Raw genomic sequence first — 18,485 nt, 5'->3', positions numbered from 1 at the left:
ACTATTGTAAAATAAAATTATTTCCATGCTTTTTTCGCTCAAAGATGTAAAAAGTGCAAAAGTATATGTCCAAAAACATTATTTTTTCGTTGAATATGTATTTCGCATTTGGTGAACGCCAAGTCACAAAACACCGCTAGTCAAAATGCACTTATAAATCTTATTTGTCTACAGACACAGATACGTGCAATCCAGATTGAGTCACGAAGGTAACCATGACAACCAAAAGCGTTCTGTTTGTATAGCATGTTTGGGTGAAGCTACTTTGATGTAAAAAAAACGGAATTATTTTTTCAATCAAGATTGATATTTTGGGTTTTGTTTACTTTTACCGTACTGTGGTGGTAATAGATCGGAACTTAAACAGATCAAGTTAATTGAGGCAATATACTGTCGGATTCATTGTCTTACATCAAATATTGTTTTAACTTTCAATTGCTTGTCTTAAATGTTTTTTAAAGGTAAAAGGTAATACCAAAATGTAAGATTAATGTTTGAGAATAAACTTATTGTGTATATTCTTTTTTCAGTACTATACTCCTGTTATTTTAATTCAAACACTCGTAAACAGTCATTCCATCTTTTTTCAACCTTATTATTCTCAGAAATTTCAACAAATACTTCTTACCCTGTGTGATCTAGAAGCAAGCGATGTAGACATATTAAATTAATTCAAAACAATGTAGAAATTTATGTATAATTAATACAAAAAATATACCCCGTTTTAAATGTAGTAAAAACTTACTGAAAAACTGAATACATTTCTTTCAGGATTCCGTATTTACAAGTTAAGCTTAGTTATAACTTTATTGTAAGTTTAGATTGATATTGTAAGTTTAGTTATTAGTCTAAATCTTCAGTTCAGTCCCAACTTTAGTTAAAAGTTTATATTAGTAAAGTTAATTTAATTAAAAGTTTAGCTATAAGTTCAGATCAGTATAACTAGTTTAGATGTAAGTTTAGGTTATAGTTGGTTTAGTTGGTTAAATTATAATTTTAGATTAATATGGTTTGTTAATTTAAAAGTTGAAATGAATATCGTACGTTGAGTTATGAGTTTAGATTATAATTAATGTGGATACAATTTCGGATTAATCATCAGTTCAAGTGTAGACGTTTAAGTTATAAGTAATTACTACGCTTATACATAAGTAATTACGACACATACAAGTAATGTTTATATTAGTAGAGTTAATTTAGTAAAAAGTTTAGATATAAGTTCAGATTAGTATAAATAGTTTAGATTTAAGTTTAAGTTCGTTAACTTATAATTTTAGATTAATATGGTTTGTTAATTTATAAGTTGAGATTAATGTAGTCGTTGAATTATGAGTTTAGAGTAACTTAGTTAATGTAGTTATAAGATCGGATTGTTTACTAGTTCAAGTGTAGACACTTAAGTTGTAGAAGTAATTACTGCTCTTATAATATATAAATAATTACTACATATTTAAGTAATGTCTTCGATTATAATTGACATCATTCAATTATAAGTGTAGAAAATTATAGTCGAATAGTTCTTACTAATGACTAATCTTTTACAAATAGTCTAGCAACTTAACGTTTTTTTCTTTGCCTTATACATAGCTTTAAAATAATTTTTTAAAGAATTTTTTATTTAATAAACTCTTGCTGTAAAATTTGTTATTTTTTCTCCTTTATCCGCTTTATTCTGTTTTATTTTTTTAATTATTTTTTGGTTGTAAATGGTAGGTCTATATGCTGCTAATTTATGAATTATTTAAAAAATTAAAATTTTTATGTCTTGCATCGTTAGAGTAGCTCATTTTTATTAACTGTTAAGCATTTCTTGAAATGCATTTTAATAATCTAAAATTGAATGCAGATTCAAATTAATATATATTTTTAATTGTGTTAAAATTTTTAACTGTGTATGCATTAAAATAAATGCGTATTCAAATCAACATCGAAGTAAATAGATTTTTAAAGGAAGAGTAATTAAAATAAATATATATTAGAATAAATGTATATTTGAATAAATAAATTTCAAGTAAAATATTCTTAAATAAACTTCGATGCTATACTTGACATTAAGTTATTTAATTGCGATTAATTTATTGCTTCCATTTAAATTTTATTTATCTTATCCCTTCAAATAGTTGATTTCGTTTCCCTTTTAAGTTCCCTTGAAATGCATTTTAATAAATTCAAATTAAATACATATTCAAATTAATATTTACATTTAATCGTGTAAAGATCAACATGCATATTCGCATTAAGGAAAATGCCTTATTCAACTAAACATATCGAAATACATAGATTTTTGAATGGAGAGATATCAAAATAAGTATATATTTGAAGAAATATTTATTTAAGTGAATAATACTTAATCTATATACTCAAATAAAATATATTTAACTAAATATTTATACTATATTTGATACTATTTTATTTAATAGCTATTAATTTAATACCAAGTAATTCAAAATAACTAATTTAAAATTAAATAAAAAAACATCTTTTAAGACTGACAGATTCTGTTATACAGTTTTAAAAAGAAACAATTTCGAATTTTCATCTTTGTAATTTTAAATTTCATAAACCGTCATTTTATTGAAATGATAATCAAGCTCAATAAAAGATGTTATGTGCTAGACGATACTAAATGTTTCTAATAGTAATATGTGGGAAAATTTTTCTAGGTTAACTAACCTACAATACTTATACGGTAATATCGTATTCTATAATGATCACGGTATATTAGATAGATTGTAATCACACTCGATAACTGTAATATTATGATTATCAATAGTTATTAGATGTTCGATACTTATCATAATATATATTATTCACGATATATCGTGAAAATGATATATCCAACAATGATAATTAAAGTTAATTCACAGAAGTAATGAATAGTGCTAGACAAAACTAAATTTTTAGTAGCGATTGTCATTATGTATCACAATTTTTCTAGTTTAACTACACTTTTTTAACTTACATTACTTACGCGGCAAAACCATATATTATAATGATCATGGTATATTCCATATATCACAATAATACTCGATAACCGTGGTATTATCATTGACAATAATTACTGTATATTCAATACTTATCATGAAACATATTATTCACTATATATCGTGATAATTTGTTCCAAAATATTATTATCGTGATGCTAAAAAACATCTATATTTCTCGATACATCACCCAGCTCTAATATTGTCACTTTTGTTGCCTACTTATGTCACTTACGTTGCGAACAGCCCGATGATTTCAATGTATTCTCCATTGATGTTTTATAAATGCATTTGAATCTTTAAAATAGTGATATTTATAAACTTCTATTGTTCGATTAATCCTTAAGAAACATGACACTAAATGTCTCCCAAAATGGAATCATGGCTATTTTGCGATTTGAAACATTAAACCCACCTGTAAGGTCGAGTTATTCAGAGGAGGAAAGCACGTTTTTACTTGTTCTATTGTCATAAACCGTTTTCCTCAATGAGTTTTTGTCACTTAATTATATAGGAGTAAAGTGGGTAGTCATTTCTATCTTTATTTTAAATGCTTTCGTGTTTTAAAGAGTGGCTAAACCAACGACGCTGTTAAATACATGATACATTTTATTTAAAATACACTAAAGGCATTTTCCTATTTTTTCAGCTAGTATTTTCTTTGTAAATCTACACTGAGGAAAAAAAATGGTTAAAACTACCAGAATATGGTAAAATTTCTGGCTTTATGGGAAAACCAAAAAAGTGTCATAATTTTTACCAAATCTCCTTTAAAATGATTTAGTCAAAATTAACAATAAAATATGGTTTTATAATATGTGATGGTGAGGAAAAAGGCACGTTTTACTTGTTTTAATGCCATAAATCGCTTTACTTAATGAGTTTTTGTCACTTTGCCACTTAATTAGATAAGAATAAAATGGGTAGTCTTTACAATCTTTTTTTTTTTATGTTATTGTGTTTTAAAGGAGTGACAAAATTAGTGACGTTGTACATGCATGATGGGCGTTATTTAAAATATATGAAAGATATTCTTCTATTTTTTCAACAAGTATCAACTTAGTGGATTTATATTGAGAAAAATATATGTCCAAAACTACCTGAATATGGTAGAATTTACTGTGTTTTTAGCTCTATGGATACAACCAAATATCGGTATTTTTTGACGAATTGCTTTTAAAATGCTTTTGGTAAAATTAACAAGAAAATAAAGCTTTATAATATATAATAAAATAAGGCAATTTTTTCAAGATGCCTTAGAAAAAGGCATAAGCACCATTTATTTGGTTTAACTCACTTTGCAGTTTTCTTTTTTTTATTATATGTGTGATAATAAAAACTATAATTTTGAAAAAAAAAAAAAAAAAAGACAAAAAATATATTTNTAAAAAAAAAAAATAAAAAAAAAAAAAAAAAAAAAAAAAAACAGAATTTCCAGTAAACCGTTACCATATGAACGGTAAATTTACCGAATAAATGTTTTAAATGCCGTATATTTTGGTTTTTATTACCAGAATCATGATTTTTACCTGAAACGTCATTACCATACAGACGGTAATTTTATTTAAATTTTTTTGGCGTATTTGTGTAACCAATTATTCACAGAAATAATAAAATTGAAAATTAATTTTAAATTTCTTTTGAAAAACTTTAGAGATTTCTTATCGTGAAGAAAAACAGCTCCCAGAAAACTTTCATATGATTCAATTCATTTAATTCAATTCATTTAATTCCTCTAAAGAAAAACAATAACATAAATTCTCATAAAAATTAAAAGTATCTTGTCATCTTTCTTTGTCTTCTATCTGAATAGCGCATTATAAAATCAACATATTCAACAGTTAGAATGATTTTTATCTAAAAACGTGAGGCGCATGGAAAAATATTATCGCTCGGACACAGGTTAACCTTAAGAAAACCTTTTGAAGATTGCATGAAAGGTAAGTGGTAATTACATTCCTTTTCATGGTTCACTTGCTTGTAATTTCAGCATCGTAAATTGTATTGATGGGAACGTATAACTGTAACTTTAAGGTGAGTTGATTTTACTTAATCGATCATGTTGTGGTGTAAATATTCATGAGGTTGTGAATCATTTGAAATGTCTGTAAATACTTAAGGATTTGGGTTGGGGAGTTTTCTTTGTTTGAATCGAGATTTTAATTTCAACATCCTTGTTGCATTTATTATATGCCATTTTAATTCTATTGGTGTTTATGAAAATTTCCTAGTATAATGTTGATGGTAATTAATGATTCTTTATATGTTTTTAAGTCAATTCTCTTGACTTAAGAACATTACATTTTACTACATTCATTACATTTTATCCACTAGAATGTGTGGTACATTTTATCCACTAGAAAGATACTGCTTTTTAGACCCACTGAAAAAAAAAGCGGGGAAGGCCATGGTTGAGATGGGCTGACTCAGCGGAGTCTGATTTTCTCGCATTAATGAAAAGAATTGGAGATCAAAGATAAATCGGAAGTCGTCATGGAGAAATCTTCAGAGGAAGGCATTGGCTCACATTGGGCTGTCTGGCCAACTATGATGATGATGACATTTTATCCAGTCGGCGTTTTTAGTTAAATCGCATTATAGTGACCATCTTAAGGTTTTAGCTAAATATACTAAATGTATGGTGACAATTTCATCAATTAACTGTTGATCCCAGTCTTAACTATTGATCACGCTTTTTTAAAAGAATTTGTCACTTTGATTTTGCATTAAAGTAAATAGTAAAGAAAATTTGCGAAATAAAAAAAGTTTATGATTGGGAATAATTATTACGACGATTTCAAAAATAAATAGGTATCTACTAACAACACAGGGTAAAAAAATTTTTGTTGCATTTATGTAAACACTTGATATTGCCTAATTCGGGTGTGGGATTTCAAATATGAAATTAGTTTTGCTCTTAAAGCTACATGATTTTTTTAAAAATGACATTTTTAGTCTATTTTTGTTATCGAAATGTAAAAGTTTAAAAAAAAACGTTATTTAAAACAGGACGTCGCTTAAAAATTGCGACATACTTCTAGAGGAGTTACAGCACGTCATCAGGATTATCAGAAATCTCACAGAAACTCATGCTCGGAAATGTCGTCATACACGGGAGTTTCCCTATTATGAACTGTTTCTTTGTGTATTTCTTTGCAGGTCTTAATAGGGAAGCATACCTAGCCGCGTATGATGACATTTTCAAGCATGGATTCCTATGCAATTTTAATCCTGATGCTGTACTCTAACTCCCCTATAAGTTTATTGCAACATTTATGTGACCCCCTGTTATATATCACATTTTCAAATTTACACATTTTGACATAAAAAATAAACAATAGAAATTAGAGATAGAAACCAATAGCAGATATGAAATCCCATCGATGCAGAAGATTATCTAAGACCTGTTAACAAAATCTCGTGTAACAGAAAAAAAATTATTCTCCAGTGTAATTTTACAATTTATCTCTAAAAAGCTTGCACTATCGAGATGTAATATTAAATATTTTAAAAATTAAATTTTTAATCTTTTGATATTTGTTGGAATTGAATTGCAGGTAGTATTGAATTAATACCTATTAACTGAAAAACCACAAACCTGATTCAAAATTATGTCTTTTGTATTTTTAGTATAAAATTTTTTAATAATACATCCTAGTAATAATTAGTGGCAAAAAAGTTATAGCTATTAGTTTAATATGAAAAGCTAATACATTAAAATCACGCAAGCGTTTTTGTAATAAATAAATAGATAAATAAATAAATAAATTGGTTAAACGAATAAATAAATGAATGAATAAATAAATAAATAAATAAATAAAATGATTAAATAAATAGATAGATAAATAAATAAACACATAAATAAAAAAAAATCCTAAAACTAGTTTTAAATTTCCTTAGTCACATTTGTAGCATTAGAAAAAAATAGTTTTTATGTACAATTTACTAATTATATTGCTATTTGCAATCATTTAAAGAGTAAATTGTAAAGTAATTTAAACGTCATTACATTTTTATAACGATGGTAAAAAGCACGTATGATAAGTAATTTAATCTTTAGTCACCTTATATAAGAATTAAATGGAAATTTAAGTATGATGATGCTCAATTGATGACTTCAAATGTTCCTTAAAGTAAAATAAAATATCGATCGAAAGTAAGTTGAATTCGATCATATTTCTATCTTTGACGTACCTTTTTCCTTGTGTTATGAATTTTTGCTTGGAAAATATAATGCTTGTCATTAAAGTTAATTTAACATGTCTTTGATTTACTACTGGACATATTTTTTGGAGAAATCTCTTGAGGAAAAGATGATTGACTGTATAACGGTGAGCATAGAAATTACTATTAAGAAAAAAGATCTTCATGTTGGAGTACACTTATTAATTTCAGGTATGTGCAATTTCATTTTATTCTTAAAATTATTATTCAACATATGAACATATAATTAATGTATATGAATAATTTTTTTAACTAGCATATAGTCAAAATACTTATTTTTGTGTGAACATTGTTTTAAGTTTTTTTTTTAAATAAGTCTTACTTTACTCTTGTTATTTTATAAAATCTGAATTTTAATTCACCTTAAAAATACATTGTAAACTATTGTCACTATTTTTGATGATGAAGTAAACTAATTTTTTTACAGTGCATGGAATCACATTTATTTTACTTTTTTACTGTCATAATTTTACTTGTTTATTGTTTTTTTTGTTTATTTGTTTACCGTCAACATATGCGCATTAGAATCAATTGATGGCTTCATTGCAAAAAGCAATTTGTTTAAAAAACAAGCATATTTATAGTAATATATTTGCATTAATTCAATTAATGATTAATAATTGCACTAAATCATTTAATAATTAATTATTTGAACTAATTTTTTGCACGATGATTACAGTTAAGTACTTAATTTATTTAGTTTATCTTAACACCAAAAATGGTGACAACTATACTCCAAAATTGTATATATTTTACATTTTTAAACACTATTATTTCTTTTAAAACTTTAAAAGTTCCTAATTATTTCCTTCGTAGCAATCTTTCTATTTTGTCAAATAAAGTTAATATGCATGTGCGGAATGCCTAATCATATTATATTTATGGTAAAATTTAACATTCCATTTAACATAACATTTAAAGCAAAATTTAACATAATTGCCACATTGAATTAGATTCCTCCAGTTTAGATATATTTTACAAATGTTTATGAGTCATTACTATCTAAGTAATTGTGGTGACTAAGTGAAATTGAAAACATAATGGCATAATTTGATAAAAACATAATAAAAATAAATTGACACCATATTTCAAATTATGTGAAATAGATGGTTTTATATTGCATACTCAATGATGGAGGGTGAAATATTTTCATTTGAGTAGATTTCCTGAAATATTATTGACACACTTTGTTTAAAAATAAAAGAAAAACATATACGCTTTAAAAAAATTTCAATACCTTTTCCTATTAATGTTTTTAATTTATAATAAACATCATGAAACTATCTTTCATAGTTAACGCAAACTAATTTCGAAATAATATAGAATTAGTTTATAATGCTTCCTTCAAAAAATAATCTTGTGCAATTAGAAGTGAATTTTAAAGTTTAATGGCAAAATTTTTTTTAATGATGATTTTCACTAGATGAAATTGGATAATGTATGAAATAAGATAAAGTAACATTATCAAATATAGTTATTTAAATTTTTTTATAAAGTTGATATTTGTTAGAATTTGTTTGACTCTATGAAAGCATATTTTTTACAAAAATTTCATTTACTAATATTTTCTTTTTTCTTTTTACAGGTAATTTAGAATGAAATTTCATTGGATTACATACTAGCTTGAGAAGTTTGAAGAGAAATAAAATAGCACTTGACTGTTATGCATAGATTATATTCTGAATCGTGGCATTGATGAGTAAATCCGCGCAAAAATAAATCAAAAACATCGTTACAGAAAAAGTGAAATATCATATAAAGAATATATGAAGAAAAATATAAGTGCTTATTAGAAGTTATATAAGCATAGATATGAGAAATTATGTCAAATTTATTAATCTTACAGCTGTATTTAAATGATCGATACTACTGAAGAATGTATGTTTTCAAAAGGGATTATTTATACAATTATGTAAAATATGGATAATATTCCTCATTAATCTGCGTTATTAAAATTTTTTTCAATAAGAGAAAGTGCCAAGAATAATTAAAAAGCTACAATCTTGTGTTTAGATACATATTAATAAGATTGTGATATTAAGTTATCACGAGGAATGATACATTTAATGTATCATAAAGTTTGATTGCCATTGCATGATTGGTTTATTATACAGGCAGTAGTAGGTAAGTTAGTTTGAAATTCTTTATGAGATATGTAGTATGATTGTATAAAAAAACTAGGTATGTAAAGTCTTGGAAATCTACAACTTAACTTGTTTTTATTGCACTAAAATGATTTCGCATATTATTAAAATAATTAGATATGGGATAATAAATAATAGCATCGTAAAAATATTAATATTTCTAGAAAAAATAAGTTATGGAAAAAACAGTGTTATTATTATTCTGAAATATGAGTTTCATTAAAGAATCACTTCAGGTTTTTCAATCAATAATCACTAAAATTACTCAAATTTTCTTTCTCTTCATAAGATTCAGATTATAATAATTTTAAATTATTTTATTTTATTTTAGTTGCTTTAAATTTTTTTTTTTAATTTTAAATAATTTTTATATTACTTGCTACCAGAATGGTTTAGTTATATTATCTTGAAACTAAATTTCAACACAAGTGGAACACTTTTGTTAAAACTACTGCTCCAATAAACCTAAATATTTCTTTATACTTTCTGTATATTTATTTAATGAGAGCTTTTAGGAACAAAACTAAGATGCCATTTTGAATGTTCTTTTTTAACTCCTCTTAACGTACCCTATAAATAATTTTTTTTTAAAATCTCAAAGTACATATTTATTTTTATAAAAAATGACCAAACCTGTGTCCGTTCTTTTTCTTCTGGTATAATGATTAGAAAATGTTTCTTAAAGATGACTTTTTTTTAACATTATTGTAACAGAGATTCAAATACATGAGGTGATTCTTTTGAAAACTATTAGAAACTTGTTAATATATATTTAACTGTTAAAATAAACATTTAGGAATATTTTAATGCATATTGATTTCTGTTTTTCATCGCGAAAATTTGAAAACATTAATCTGTGAATCACTGTGCCTCTTTCTCTTACATAATCTAAAAAAAAAAAAAAATTACAAATACCATCATTTGATAACAGATGGTACAAAAGATAACAATGAGAGGCTTGTTTTGGGTTTGTTTTTGTAAAAAGCCCCTATATCTGGAAGGCAAGTGAGGCTTAAAACATCCTGCTCTGGAACGACATTAAAAGAAAAACATCTATACTAGATACGGGTCACTAACAGTCAGCTGTTGAGAAAATAAACTGTCACAGATGAAAGAAGAAGTTTTATAAGTTCTATGTTTTGATAATTAAAAGATTCGTTTCCTAGTTTTGAAATTCATAAATCATTGTACGTTTTATTTATTTAACCACGGGGTTCACAAATTTTAGCAAGTTGTGACAACGGTTTCAAATTGTCTCCTTCTACCTTAGCCAATTAATATTTTTCTGAGGTATGACGTTTATTATACGCAATATTTAAAATTGTCTATCGGTACCCTAACCAAATAATATTCGTCTGAGATATAAAATTTATTACATCTGAGATTTAAAATTGTTTCTCGGTACCCTGGCCATATAACATTTTTCTGCGATAAAAATTTTTTTTATACGAGATTTAAAATTGTCTCACGGTACCCTAACCAATTAATAATTTTCTGAGGTATGACGTTTATTATATATAATATTTAAAAAAGTCTATCGGTACCCTAGCCAATTAGTAATTTTCTGAGGTATGACGTTTATTATATACAATATTTAAAATTGTCCATCTGTACCCTAATCAAATAATATTCGTCTGAGGTATAAAATTTATTATATCTGATATCTAAGATCGTTTCTCGGTAACCTAGCTATATAGCATTTGTCTGCGATAATTTTTTTAATTTTATACGAGATTTAAAATTGTCTCACGGTACCCTAACCATATAACATTGGTCTAAACTATGAAGTTTATTATATACGGTATGAGTTCATTATATGATCCATATGATGAACTCCTATATTAAATTTTATATACGATATGCGGTATAAAGTTTCTTATATATAAAATTTAAAATTGTATCTCGGTACCCTAGCCATATAACATTTGTCTGGGATATGAAGTTAATCATAAGCGAGGTTTAAAATTGTCTCTCGGTACCAATAAGCCAAATAATATTCGTTTCAGGTATGGAGTTTATTACATACGATATTTAAAATTGTCTCTTGGAACTGTAGCCAAATAATATTCGCCCGAGATATGAAGTTTATTATATACATTTAAAATTGTCTCTCGGTACCCTAGCCATATAACATTTGTCTGAGATATCAAGTTTATTATATACGAGATTTAAAATTGTCTCTCGCTTCCCTAGCAAAATAATATTTTTCTGAGATATGAAGTTTATTATATACGAAGTTGAGTTATACAAAAAAAAAGGAAGAAAATTGTTTTTTAATTCCGCTAAGAAAAAAGAAATTAACATAAATCAATCAAAATTAAAAATATTTGATTAATAATAAAATAATTAATTAATAAAATTATTTAATCAATTAATTAATAAAGATAAAAATTATAAGTTAACTTTCCATATTAATAATTATTTAATTTTTTTTTAAATTAAATAACAGCAACCTCATCAGGTGGATTTATACGACCCTCAATGAATTACCTACAAAGACTGATGGATTTGATTATTGAGATTTTAAGCATCTGAGTTGAGCGGAGAGAAGCGATTATTTTTTTTCTCCTACATAGTATGCGAAAAAGAAGAAAATTGTTTATCAATTCCAAAAAAAAGAAGAAAAAAACGAAGAAAATCTATACAAAAAAAGGAAGAAAATTGCTTTTTTTTAAAAAAAAAAATTCCGCTAAGAAAAAAGAAATTAACATAAATCAATCAATTGTTAGCTTTAATCTTTTATGACATAGTGTATTAAACTGTAATTTATTTATAATTTTGACTGCAGATAAAACCCTAAAACTTATGATATTTAAAATATTGCTAATCATTAGTGTATAACAATAATTAATAAAATTATTTAACTAATTAATTAATAAAGATAAAAAATGATAAGTTATCTTTCCATATTCATAATAAATTTTTTTAAATTAAATAAAAGCAATCACGTCACGTGGATTTATGCGAGCCTCAATGAATTACCTAAAAAGGCCGATGGATTTGATTATTGAGATTTTAAAGATCTGAGTAGAGCGGAAAGAAGCGATTAGTTTTTTTCTCCTACATAGAATGCGAAAAAGAAGAAAATTGTTTTTCAGTTCCGCTATGAAACGAAAGTATTTGTTTTGGGGCTTCCTAACGGGACATCCCGACATAAAGTATATAATCCCTACTAACCGGTTTTAGGAAGAGTGCGAAAAGATTTCCGCAGGCCGGATATAATAAGAGCAAAAGGTGATGTTAGAACTCGGGTGTGTTCCTCAAGCCTTCTTTTAATAATGAATGGTTTCTTAAGGAATTGACAGTTACAATTTAAAATTGAAAAGTGGGTTACCAAAGCTTTCAAAAATATTTTAAATATAATGTAAAAAGCTGTTTTAAATGTTCAACGGTAAAATTCGTTGCAATTATTTACATTCAATTGAACGAGGAAACTCTATTATTGCAGTTTTCAATGGCTTAAAAAGTTTTGACAACTGAAATTGTTGTTGTAATTGGTCTATAACAATAACAGACGAAATAATTTTCCTTTTTTTTATGTCATTTAAATTGATCTGTATTTGGAGTAACAGGGTAAATTGATTTATTCCTATTCAATTTAGCTTTCTCTATTATCAAGATATTTCTTTGACTTCAAGAATAAAAAAAAATGTTTATTTTGCTTTGTTTTTCTCTCTCTTTTATTACTGACTATGCTATGTACTATTAAATTAAACTAAATTACAATTAATTAGTTATTATTAATTATGAACTTTAATATCGTATAAATAATGTATTTTTTAATTTATTTTTGACATTTATTTTGTTAGTTCATATTTTTTCGAAAGTCATAAAATAATTTTCTTTATCAAGTTTAGATAATTTTTTCAAAAACAAACGATAACTTATTAATTTTTTTTATTTAAACTTTTTAAGATCCAAATGAAAAAAAATCACTATAAGCAAAAGCTTTATGCTTAAAATGATAAAATTTTAAACAAAAATATCCTACATATTATAAAGATTACTATAATATAAGACAACTTTTGTAACTCTTAAAATAAATGTGTGGGATTAATTGTGAAACCCAATTTGTTTATACTACATCAACAAGCATTTTATTTACAGTTTTTTGCAAGCAACGTGAGGAAAATTACAGACATGTTACATTGAGCCGCGATGGCTCAGGGGATAGAGCGTTCGCCTTTCAATAAGGTGAACCCTGTTCGACCCTGGTTGATACGAATTTCGCATCCGACTTGCACTGACCACAGTGCTGACGTGAAATATCCTCAGTGGTTGACGGATCATGGGTAAGAGTTACCTTGCCATCAGGCTAACNCGATACGAATTTCGCATCCGGCTTGCACTGACCAAAATGCTGACGTGATATATCCTCAGTGGTTGACGGATCATGGGTTAGAGTCCCCTTGCAGCCAGGCTAACCGCGGGAGATTCTCGCGGTCTTCCTCTACATGAAACGCAAATGAGGGTTAGTTCCACCAGAAAGTCCTCCACGAAGGCAAATCTCTCCCAATACTTTATCCAGGAGTTTCCTTGTCTTCTGGATTGGGTTCAAAACTACAAGGATACGGAGTTGAACATTGGTAGTCGTAAACCCAAATATTCGGTCGGCTGTTCAACGACGGTTATAAAATATAATATAAACTAAGACATGTCGCATTAAAAATAAGTTTTAAAATTAAAAATAGAAGTATCGATTGCCGTAATTCTTGTCATCAGTCGAAACAAAATTTGTAATCACAGATGTAAATTGTTATTGAAGCATAAATTCCGCATGTAGCAAGGATTGTTATCTTCAACAATATTATCTTTTATTGCATTTTAAATAAATTAACCACGGTTTAAATTTTATAACAGGTTTCATTTAATTTTAAAATTCTAAAGGGAAAACCCAACGAATTGTAAAGCGGAATATTACTAGCATAGATAGAATGTTTACGAAAATACAAAGATGACTTTTTTTCGATAGCTAACTTACTTAATTATGTAGATTCAGTAATTTTAAATCTGATCGTGAATATTATAAAAATATTTTTTTATGTCAGAATCATTAACACTACAACCTTGTTAAAAATTATGAAAATTCAAAAATCTTTTTAAAAGTTTGTCACGTGATCTTGTTGTTTGTCTTGTTGTTTGATCTCGGGGTTCAAATCATTACAAAACACTCTTAACAGAAAATAGATTTAATAACAGAAAAAGATATGATATTAATGCTACAGTGCCATGGAGGTAACTGACTGCAATTAATCCTTTTACATTAATGCGCAGAGCGCCATCTGTTGGGTTTAAGAAACTATTATTATTAACATTGAGAAATATTATTAACACTTGTTTTCTGTTCTAAGAAGAGATGTTGAAATATCATGATAAATGAATGCATTGCATCACAGCCGAGATACTTGAACATGTATATTTTAAAGGAAAAATGTTAAAATAGACAGAAACGAATTAAAAAATAAATATTCCTCTCCATCGCTATTTAATCACTCTAATAGCATTATTTTAAGTCTTTTTTATCATAAAACCGTATCTGTATTTGTAAAAATCAGTACAAAGCAACATTCCTTAAAAATTATGGTATTTAAATACTGGTTTAACGATTTCACTATGATATCGATTTCATTATGATACCGATACTTTGAACTGAAATATTAACTAAATTTGTTATAACTTTAAACGCGTTTTAAATTTAACAATTTTTCTTTCGAAATTTAGTTTTTACAGTTCAGTTAATGGAAAAACATATTGATGATAATAAGGTCTAGCCGACTATGTCATTAAATTGCTAAAAATTTACACAATATTGTGATTTAAGGGGTGCCCATAGATTTAACAATTTAAGATAATAATTGAAAGAGAAAATTATCCTCTTAGTTAAATTTAAAATATTTTGCAACATTGTTGGTTTTAAAATGTTTCACAACATAGATAGATTTAAAATACTCACACGACAACATCAAGAAGCTTCATTAATGTAGTAAAAGTAATTAAGAAACTTTCTACATATATATAAATATAAGAATAAAAAGAAGGTTTTTTTTTTCATCCCAAAACAAATGCAGTACTATTTAACATCAATTTTTTAGAGTCACAAGTAACCTATCACAAAAATTTCCTAAACTTTTCGCAATAAATTTATGAGCTCCAAATAAGGTAGCAATAATTGAATTTTTTTCAATGTTTTGCTATTTTTCCAAACATTAACCAGAAGCAATAGTTCTGGTTGATGTTTGGTGTTCTTAGTTATAATTTTACAAAAAGACTATTCCTAATGAATTTGATTCAAGAGAAAAATAATCTAAAAAACAGTCAGTAAAGTAAAATTATTAGAGCTAAGAATTCTTAGAACTGTTAACTGGTTCTAAGTGCATAAAGCTACGGTATTTATCTTGCTATTTCGTTTGTGATGAACTAATGTTCTGAATATTATTTTGAAACAACAGATTTTCCAATATAATGATTCATAATCATCTTGACAACAGTTATATTTAAAGCTCATTCATAAAAAGAAGGGTTCAAAGTGTAAAAAATAGCAAAACACAAAATACAGCTGTGACAAAATACAAAATGACAAAATACAGCTCACACTTGTTCTACAAGGAACCTGAAATCAGTGAAGTGTAAGTAAATTGTGATATACATATTTTTGTTTTGATATTTTAAACTATGGTAAAGTCAGTTTTTCAAAGTCGTGATCTACCAAAGTCTTAAAACTCTAAACGAAGCCTTTCTTAATAATAGTTTTATAAAAGGGCTATTGTCACAGTTAAACTTCCTGGAATACAAAACGAAGATGTTCATCATAAATTTATTAGTAGCTGACACGAAGAATAACGGATGGTTTCGAATGCCCAAAAGAGCTTTGGAATCTGTTTTACTGTTTCGCGTGGGATCCTCCCATTTCTCCGAACATCAACCTGAAGCAACGGACTTGCCATCATCATCACAATAGTCTTACAGGAAGCTCATTCCTAAGGAGTTCGGTTCAAAGAGCAAAACAGCGTCGATTAACTGATCTCTACACGCAATCGAACAACAAAAAACAGTTCTATTATTCCCGATGAGCACTGAACTAGAGTCATGAGCACGCTCTTGCCATTGTTATTCTTAAAGATAGATTCATTTGCTATCTCGACGCCATCTTGAATAATGACGTCACTTTGGGAGGAGTTTGTGATCACGGTGTTTCGTGATGCAGAAGGTCACGCAGAAATATGACTTCTATAATAAATTGGTTATTGGTTTCGATTTAGACGTACATTTTTGAATATGAAAGAGGCTTTTGAGTTCTAAATGAAGAATCTTGATAGCAAGCAAAGTAGCTTTGGAATTTGTGATAGAAATAATCACTACTTTCATTGTGCTTTACCGTTTATCTCTAATCTAAGCACTTGCACACGAACTATTTCATGACACTGATATCCTTCTATCTAGAGCAAGGGTCTTGTACATGTTTTAGGCTGTTTACAGGTTGCTTAAATGTGTTAAACTAAAGGTGAAACTAAATGAAAATGCCATAGTTCATCTAAAACAATCATTGATGTCGTATTACATCTATTGATGTACTATAATAGACATTTTTTAAAAAGTGGTTTAATCTTTAATGTGTCTTGCTATGTTTGCATTGAAACGGTGTCTCACGTTACACTTTCAATTGTATAGCATGTTTGACCAGAGTGGATGGCAGTTTTTGAATTATTTGTTTGCTATAGCAGATTGCTTGGTAAAGAAAATTTAAAACACCAAGGAAGTATTAGTAAGATAAACAATAATTGGTATCGTATAAAAGCTATTGATGTACTGAAATAGATATTTTCTAAACAGCGATTTAATCTTTAAAGTGTCGTTCCATGTTTGTATTGGGAACGGTATCTTACGTTTTACTTTTACTTGTATAAAAGGTTTAACCACATGGGTTTGAAGGTTTTGAATTATTTGTCTGTTAAAACAGATTACTTTGTGAAGTAAATTTTAATTATCAAGAAAGTATCAGTGAGGTAATCAATAATTGATGTCGTATCACTGCTATTGATGTACTGAAAAAGGCATTTTTAAAAAAATGCAGTTTGGTCTTAAAATGTCGTTCTATGTCTGTTTTGGAACTGTGTCTCACGTTACACTTTCAATTGTATAGCATGTTTGACCAGATGGATGGCAATTTTTGAATTATTTGTTTGTTATAGCAGATTGCTTGGTAAAGAAAATTTAAAACACCAAGGAAGTATTAGTAAGATAAACAATAATTGGTATCGTATAAAAGCTATTGATGTACTGAAATAGATATTTTCTAAACAGCGATTTAATCTTTAAAGTGTCGTTTTATGCTTGTATTGGAACAGTATCTTACGTTTTACTTTTACTTGTAAAGGAGATTTAACCACATGAGTTTGAAGGTTTTGAATTATTTGCTTGTTAAAGCAGATTACTTGGTGAAGTAAATTTCAATTATCAAGAAAGTATCAGTAAGGTAAACAATAATTGATGTCGTATCACTGCTATTGATGTACTGAAAAAGGCATTTTTTAAAAAGTAGTTTGGTCTTTAAAGTGTAGCTCTATGTTTGTTTTGGAATGGTATCTAACGTTAAGCTTAAATTTCTATAAGAGGTTTGACTAGATGAGTTGTCAGTTTTGGAATTATTCGTTTGTTAAAGAAGATTACTTGGTAAAGGAAATTTAAAACACTATTGAAGTATCAGAAAATAAAATAAAAATAAAGTTCTTACCAGTTTTGGTATTAGGTTCGTGGAAAAGATCTTATCTCATTGAAATTATGTTAAAAAGTTCAATAGGACATGAAATTTACTCAAAATTCAATTCAATTTGGTACTTTACTGAGCACGGTCCAAACAGGAGTTGCTGTTCCAAATAAAAAGATTAGATTCTAGTAGTTAGTAAAAGTAAAAAAGTAGTTCTAGTAATTAGTAAAAAAAAAAACAGTTCTAAACTTTATGGAAACGTGAGATAGTCATTTCAAATTCATAAAAATTGACAACATAAAACATATCTCACTCAGTGTAAGTGAACAAATTTTCAGTTATATCTCTTTAAATTAAACGAGTTCAATTACAAAAATTGTATTTATTTACAAGAATTACAAGAATTTTATTTATCTTCATTTTAGTATT

The 18,485-nt window shown here is 27.0% G+C and overlaps 1 protein-coding gene across 2 annotated transcripts in view; it reads left to right on the top strand.

Moving 5' to 3' along the window:
- The window catches only part of LOC107449919 (protocadherin Fat 4-like Cad96Ca), a 116,311-nt gene that overhangs the window by 12,080 nt on the left and 85,746 nt on the right, over positions 1-18,485 (top strand). Inside the window, exon 2 of one of the 2 annotated variants that reach the window (XM_016065600.3) lies at positions 8,794-9,332. The exons of the other annotated variant lie outside the window; for it this stretch is intronic. The gene's annotated coding sequence lies outside the window, so the exon portion shown is untranslated. The remainder of the gene's footprint in view (positions 1-8,793; positions 9,333-18,485) is intronic. 2 annotated transcript variants of the gene reach the window in all.

This window comes from Parasteatoda tepidariorum, chromosome X2 (assembly GCF_043381705.1).
Source record: "Parasteatoda tepidariorum isolate YZ-2023 chromosome X2, CAS_Ptep_4.0, whole genome shotgun sequence".
In the NCBI taxonomy this organism is placed as follows: Eukaryota; Metazoa; Arthropoda; class Arachnida; order Araneae; family Theridiidae; genus Parasteatoda; species Parasteatoda tepidariorum.
The sequence above is the reverse complement of the archived record's forward strand: the minus strand, read 5'-3'. Positions and strand labels throughout refer to the sequence as shown.